This window comes from Herpailurus yagouaroundi, unplaced genomic scaffold, assembly GCF_014898765.1.
Source record: "Herpailurus yagouaroundi ecotype Mexico unplaced genomic scaffold, PumYag 165, whole genome shotgun sequence".
NCBI lineage: Eukaryota > Metazoa > Chordata > Mammalia > Carnivora > Felidae > Herpailurus > Herpailurus yagouaroundi.
In genome coordinates, this window is record NW_024412406.1 from 29,966,385 (window position 1) to 29,974,432 (window position 8,048).

At 43.9% G+C, this 8,048-nt stretch overlaps 1 pseudogene; it reads left to right on the forward strand.

The window, feature by feature from the left end:
- The first annotated feature begins 5,289 nt into the window (after positions 1-5,289).
- LOC121038275 (UPF0184 protein C9orf16-like) lies at positions 5,290-6,979 on the forward strand (annotated as a pseudogene).
- The last annotated feature ends 1,069 nt before the right edge of the window (positions 6,980-8,048 follow it).

Genomic DNA, 8,048 nt, shown 5'->3' on the forward strand with positions numbered 1-8,048 from the left:
CGGCTTTCTTCTGCCTTCCGGAGCAGCTGTGTGTTGCTAGAGGAAATTACAAACCAAGCTGAATGGTTTCACTTCAAATTCATGACCACAAAACCGAAATGGGCCCTTATCATGGCGCAGGACTCCCACTATGCTTCTTTAGTAAGATAATACTCCTCTACGCCCCTCGGCAACGGTTTCAAACTTTTTTCTCTTTTTTAAGTCTCCTCCCCATACATGTTTCACTGAGACTCTGGAAGCCATAAATTAGACACACTGTGCCTGCCCCATCTTTTTCCCCTTCTGTTACAGGAGAGAAAAAAAATGTCTTTCCTGAATTATGTGCCCCTCCAAAGTTCACATATTGAAGCCCTAACCCCCATTACCTCGGAATGTGACTGCTATAAAATCAATGCTTGTACACCCTCCTCCGCATGGAAGAGGACAGAGCCCCATAAATGGGATTAGTGCCCTTAGAAAAGAGGCCCAAGAGAGCTCCCTTGCCCCTTTTGCCTGTGAGGACACGGTGGAAAGTGGGCCATCCGTGAACCAGGGAATAGGCTCTTACCAGACTACCAGCTATGCAAGAGCAGGGACCACATCTGTCCGGTTTATCATTTTATCCCCAGCATCTACCACAGAACCTGATGAATAGCAGGTGATCAATAAACAGTAGGTAACAAAGAATACATATTATAGAAAATGCATAAACCCTTGTTCTCCAAGCTCGTAGTTATCCATTCCTATTTTTTAAAAACTAGGATTTCAGCCACTGATCCTTGAAGCTTCAAATCTATAAAATGATAACACACATCACATGTTCCACACAAGCAAGCAGATCATTTACTATTTCCTGGCTACAAGCAGGAGGAGTCACAATGTACTAGGTTAAGACAAAGGGCCAGAAGTGGCAAGAAACCTCCACAAACTTGTTCTTCAAGAATAATCAGTGCCCTGGGTTGCATGAGATTAGTGTCCCCTATTATAATATCATAAGTTGCATGAAAAAAGAGGTTACTCCAGTGTCTTGGTCCCAAAATTATGAAAATGTGATTCGTTTATTACAAAGAGGTGGACAAATCTTAGGCAAGTCAGGTGACGTTGCTTTTTATTTGATGTTCTGCCTGATGAGATGAAGGACAAAGTTTAGCTTTGCAATCAAAGCAAATTTCAGATTTGCAAGAAACACCTGGTTTAGCCCAGATCTTCTAGAAAGCAGAGCCAGAAAAAAGGATTAAGTTCCTAAAGCTTATTTGAGAGGTGCAAGCCCACAACAGTGAGGTGAGGAAAAATGCAAAGCCCGGCAAAGAAATGTATGAGACACCGCGCATATGACACATGACAATACTTCACATCAGCTGGAAAACAACCAGCCTGTCCACGTGCAGGGCTCTGGGCTGTCCCCACTAGAGGGGAGGAAGGGTGAGTATATTTGCTCAGCTCCCTCCTGTGTACCATTTCTCATCATTCAAGGTTTGCTCTGCAGGCGGCTCATTCCCACACCCTGGCTCTTGTCCTCTGGGCAGGTGGGAGCCAATTCCCACATTACCTGGTATTCGTGCAGGTCTGAAAGTGGAAAGGCAACTCGGCATGGGTGAGGCACCAAGTGAGAGGAGAGGGAGTCAGAGAATCTGAGCTAGGACGAGCCTGCCTGTAATCAACAACTTTCTCTTTAACTTCCTCCAGAAGATATCATCCAGGGGTGCCTGGGTAGCTTAGTCCGTTGAGCACCCAATTCTTGGTTTCAGCTCAGGTTGTGATCTCACCGTTCGCGGGATCGAGCCCACGTCAGGCTTCAGACTGACATCAAGGATCCTGCTTGGGATTCTCTCTCTCCCTCTCTCCTGGCTCCTCCCCCACCCTCAAAATAAATAAACTTTAAGAAAAAAAGTTTAAGGGGTGCCTGGGTAGCTCAGTCAGGTAAGCGTCCAACTTCGGCTCAGGTCATGATCTCACAGTCTGTGAGTCCGAGCCCCATGTGGGGTTCTGTGCTAACAGCTCGGAGCCTGGAGCCTGCTTCCGATTCTGTGTCTCTGTCTCTCTCTCTCTGTCCCTCCCCTCGCTTGCACTCTACTTCCCTCTCTCTCACAAAAAGAAATAAACGTTAAAAAAAATTTTTAATTAAAAAGAAAGAAGACATCATCCAAACTAAGATTTAGCACCTCCAGAATTAGTTACCTTCTTTTGTTAGGAAGTTTTAACTTTTCTTGAGCTAAAATCTGAGTCCTGACAGTCATGCTCTTACTGCTTCCATCTATGCTCCCTTCACTAAGCGCAGGCAGGAGACCGAGCACATTACTGACATCATCTCATGTATTCCTTACATGAACCCTGTGAGGTTAGCACGGTTGTCCTTAGAACAGAGATGAGGGTAATGAAGTTTAAATCGGTTTTTAATGTTTATTTTTGAGAGAGAGAGAGAGAGAGAGAGAGAGAGAAAGCAGAAGAGGGGCAGAGAGCGAGGGAGACACAGAATCCGAAGCAGCTCCAGGCTCCGAGCTGTCAGCACAGAGCCCGACGCGGGGCTCAAGCTCACGGACCGTGAGATCATGACCTGAGCCGAAGCCGGATGCTGAACCGAGGGAGCCACCCAGGCGACCCGAGGGTAATGAAGTTTAAATACATCAACTAGCAGAGACAAGTTTCCACCACTATCCAGGGATGAGCTGGCACATGAATCTGAGCTGCCTGACTGAGCTCAGACTGAACCGCTGTGTAGACTGTCACCTTTCACAGCCCTATTGCTCAGGATTCCTTCCCTGGATGACACAGAAGCTTATCATCTCATCAAAATACAACCCCCTTCAATATTAGAGGTGGCTTTCATGGCCCAAGCTCTCTCCACAGCCATTCTTTATTTTTCATGATTGCCTTGGTCAAACTATGTTGGTCCTTTAAAGGTTCTTGGAGATCATCTCTTTATACAGCCATTTCCTGCCTTTAGGTACAAATGAGGAGAAAAGAAAGAGTCTTCCTCTGTTTTCTATTTTAATTTGGTCTTTCTGCAATTAATACCACACACACACACACACACACACACACACACACACACACACACACACCACCCCTTAAATCTTTTTCCGATGGTATCTAATACTAGAACCCGATATGGAAGAATTTACAACTGTACTTCACAGCTTGTTTTTTTACAGCATTTAGAAGTGTTTTTGTTTTCTAGCAGAATTATTAAGTGTTACTATATTAAATTCATTTACAATGCTTCTGTTTTGTTTCCAGAAAATTCTGATTTCTCAAGGGTTGGGTAAAACTAATTGCCACACCCCAGGAAGAGAAAATTAATGTTAGAATAATATTTTCTGTTCTTTTTTTTATTGGAAAAGTTAGAACTTCTCGTGGTCACAATCGTCATGGATTAAATCTCTGGTAGATACAGCGTATTAAGTCATTTAAGGTAAAGTTTACATTTTAGAATGGAGAAGTACAGGAAATAGGGTACAGAGCTATGCAAACTTTGCTTTGAATCCCAGCTCTGTAACTTTCACTAGATGAGTGCTGTCAGGAAAACCACTCCAATTACCTAACCTTGCTTTTGGCAAATTGAGGATAATGGTTTCTATCTCACAGGATTTGGGGGAAGACAAACATGAGATAACAATAGTTCTTGACTCAACTTTAATAGTCAGTAAATGGACTCGTATTTTTCATGATGGCTATTGTTAACATACCTTCATAACATAAAAGTAAGCAAGCTTTGTTGTCCTCAATATTAACCATTGTGAATGTTTTCATATCAGAGATATCAGATTCAACAATCAACACAGATTTTTTAGGAAAATTAATGCAAAATACTTCTATATAGCTGCATATTCAAAGATGTCCCCTGGGAAATACCAACACCCCGCATATACTGTTAGGTGTTCCATGAGAAAAGTTCCAAAATTAACACATGTGGGAAACAACATGATATTCCCTCTTGAACGTTCACATGCACAATAGCATACTAAAGGCTCAGAGATTCCTTATGGGAAAGAACCTATTAAATTTGTGCTAACCCAACGTATTTTGGAAATTACTTGGCCAGAAAATACATATCTTTTTCCATAGAACATCTAGTACTGTCTCTCTCGACGCTGGTGTCACACGGGACCGAGCTTGGGAACACTTCATGGGAACATGTGAAGTGGGAGTAGCAATACCCACAAGGGAGGCTCTGTGGAAGCGTCGTGTGGAAATAATCGTTTGGAGTGTGCTTCCCTGATGCTAAGGAACTCTGAGTCACAACGTAATTATATGGCACTAGCACAGTTGCCTTACTCCAAGCAGTCATTTTCATGCAGATGACTGGTGCGAAATAAAACGGCACATTATGCACAAGGCAAAGAAGTGCACACCGCTATTGGCTCGGGCACTGTGAAAGCAGTCTGCTCGCTTTGGTGGTGCCCGGACGAATTTCGCTATGGTTTGTTTTTCAAAATATTGGTTTCATTTGTGAGTCTATATTTCGAACACTGGTTTGCCTTTTCAAAGCGAGCAGTCATGGCAGGACACTGCAGGAATTTTGTGAAGGCACTTCCTGCTTCCTAGCCGAGCAGTGAAGGTGTGCAGGCGAAGGCAGGGACGCGGAGCCGCTGACTTGGCAGAGGGACAAGCTTTGGTGCTTACGAGCTGCTATGCCCTCTGGAAATCGGTTTCCCATTTGTGAGTCTGGAACAAGATAACCTATGCAGTAGCATTTTCCATAGTGATAAATTCTGTGTACACACAAGGTATTAGTATCAAAGTCCATATTGCTAAAAGATGGCGAAGAAAGGTCTACACGTGTGTATGAGTGAGAAGTAACAATCGTGACTACAAATTTGAGGGGATTCCTATTCCTCTTTGCTCACATTTCTAAGTGGGGATTTCTGCTCCATTCCCCCAAATCTCAGATCTATATCCGAGGACCAATTTCAGCCTTTACACGGCTCTCCACATAAAAACTGACTTATCTGAGCAGAGAGAAGTTGGCGTCTGACATCCATCAGTCCCCTGTCATCTACTGGTTATGATGTTCACTGGGACCTTGGCCCCCAGCTCCTTGCCCTCTGCTCGTGGCTTCCTGCTTTTCTTTTCTCCCAAGTGGCCTTCGGGGGCAGGATGGGACCCCAGGGGATAGGGGAAAGTGAAAGGAGCCTGCAGTGTGGGGTGGAGAATTTCAATTCAGAGATGACATTACTAGCAACCCTATTTTCTTAGGGTAGAAGGTGTGTAACTGGTTCTTCAGAGAGGAATCCAGTGACAAAGAGCGTTACTTATAAAAACCACATATCAAGTCTGTAACAAAAAAGACAGACCATATCTAGTGTTGAGGATGTGGAGAATACGGACCCCTTATATGCTGCTGTGGGAACGTAAAATGGTGCAGTTGCTTTGTTGCTTTGGAAAAGAGTTTGGCAATTTCTAAACATGTTAAAAATGAACTTACTATGTAACCCAAAAATTCCACCACTGGAAATTCGCCCAGGAAAAATACAAGCATGCATCCACACAAAGACATGTCTATAAAACTTCCTAGCATCCTTATCCATAACAGACCAAAATTGGAGACAATCCAAATGTCATGAACAGATAAATGCATCAGGGTCCTCTGGCTGATGCAGCCAGAGAGTGTGCGACCTTGATCTTGGGGTTGATTCCGAGCCAATGTTATGTGTAGAGATTAGTAAAAAAATTAAAGAAAAAAGAGATAAATGCATTCAAAGTGTTGTGTACTCATAGATGGAACACTATTTAGCTAACAAGCAATGAAGTACTGAGATGTGCTAAAACATGGATAAATCTCAAAAGTATTATGCCAAATGAAAGAAACCGGATGAGAAAGGCCACATATTATGTGATCCCGTTGATATCAAATGGTCCGAACACACAAATTCATGAAATTGGAAAGCATATCTGTGGTTGCCTAAGGCTAGAGAAGGAGTGGGGATTAACTGAAAATATGCACCACGGAGTGTTTTGGAGGGATGGAAATGTTCTAAAGTCAGATATTGGTGATAATTGCACAACTCTATATTTTCTAAAAATCACTGACTTGTACTTATAATGGGTGAGTTTTATAAAACTCAGTCAAGCTGTTATGAACGAGCAAAGCAACATAATACGTAATAGTTTAAAAACTGGTGTGCTTAATGTAACTACTGAAATACAGGTATTTTATCTGAACATATGCTTCCCTGGCACCTCCACCTTCTGCCCCGAGCCAGCTGTGGGTGCTGCACTCCACGATCACGCTGCCCCAGTGTCTCTGGAGCCTACAATGTTGGGTCCCAAGGGGGAACTGGGCCTGCCAGTGGAGGCGGGCACGGAAGGCAAGGATGATGGCTTCGGGGATGCAGAATGTTACCATCAGCTCCATGCTGGACCAGATCAACTCCTGTCTGGGCCCCTTGGAGAAGAACGACCACCTCCATGCCCTCCTCCGGGAGCTGCTTGAGTCCATCGGGCAGACAAGCCCTGAGTTCCAGCGGCAGCTCGGGGAGCCTGCTAGTGATGCCGGTCCCTAGGCTCTGGGAGCCCCAAACTGCCCCAACCCTGCCTCCCTGGGCTAGGCTCTGGCCTGGACACTCACCATTTGGCTTAGATACCTTCTCAAGGGCTGGTCTACGGGTCCCCTGGGGGTGTGTCTGTCTGGGCCGCCCTTCTGCTACTCCCTCTGGTGTGCCTGGGCCAGCCCCCAGCATCCCCTCCTGGGGTCAGGTGTGGGTCTGCAACCCACCCACCTTTGCCTGCCTGCCCCATTCCATGGCATTTCCCACTCTGCCCAGGCCTTGAGTGTCCACATCAAACAAATCTCTAATGAGAGAGAGAGAGAGAGAGAGAGAGAGAGAGAGAGAGAGAGAGAAAGGAGGGAAGGAAGGAAGGAAGGAAGGGGAAAAGAAAAAGGGGAAGGGAAGGGAACAGACAGGAAAGGAAGGGAAAGGAAGGGGAAGGAAAGACAAAACGTGCTTTCAGCAGTATTATAGTTCTTTGGGTGACTATTTTCCTCTGTCATTGAATGTATCTTAATAATTATATAAGAATTTTCACATACAGTGAAAATTCTGCTACCAGTAAAATGCAGTCAGCAGGAGTTATGAACTAATTTACAGGCAGTTCCCATTTGCAGGTCTATATTGTAGCACCTTCACATCTGAGCAGTAAGGCCCAGGAGTACTCCACACCCCAGAAGCTCTTGCAACATGGAGTCCTGTGAGAGTATTAAATTTGCAGAAATCCTATTTTTTTTTTTTTAGGATTTTCTTAATTTTGATATGAAATGGATATACACACGCTTACAACTACTCAATATAGTTTTCAGTGTATAGCACCTTGCTTTCTGAAAGACTATATGTAAGTTCTCTGGCTAATCCCTAATGCCCTTAACACCCCCTGCTAATATACTAGCTACATGAAATACTAGCTACAGGAAATATTTCATTAAAATAACAGTTTCATATCTACAGTGCCTTGAGGAGTGGTACCTTACATTACCCTTGACTAGTTTTTGTTTTTGTTTTTGAAATCAAGAAAATGTTTATAAAGCTATACAGAGGGGCGCCTGGGTGGCTCAGTCGGTTGAGCGTCCGACTTCAGCTCAGGTCATGATCTCGCGGTGAGTTCCAGCCCTGCGACAGGCTCTGTGCTGACCGCTCGGAGCCAGGAGCCTGCTTCAGATTCTGTGTCTCCCTCTGTCTCTGCCCTTCCTGCTCATGCTCTGTCTCAAAAATAAATAAAAACATTAAAAAAATTTTTTAAAAGCTATACAGAGACCTGATTCAGTGAAATGATAATTTATTAAACAACACTCCTGAAGTTTAAGGGCCATGCCCAGAATATTTATTTTCTCCAGGGGCCTTACTGGTAGAGTTAGGCACATTAATAATAACAGAAGCATTTTTATGTTCTCTACGCTTCAATAAAAATGATGCACCATTACTTAAATCCTATAGTTCCGTAAGACAGATGAATAGATAGTCAACACCAAACCTGGAGAGCAGTAATTTCGGCTCAACTGTTATTTTTCTCATGCTCCGTGGCTGCAAATTCTGACAGAAACTGACAATGCAGTTGCTAAAACGAGTATGAAAATG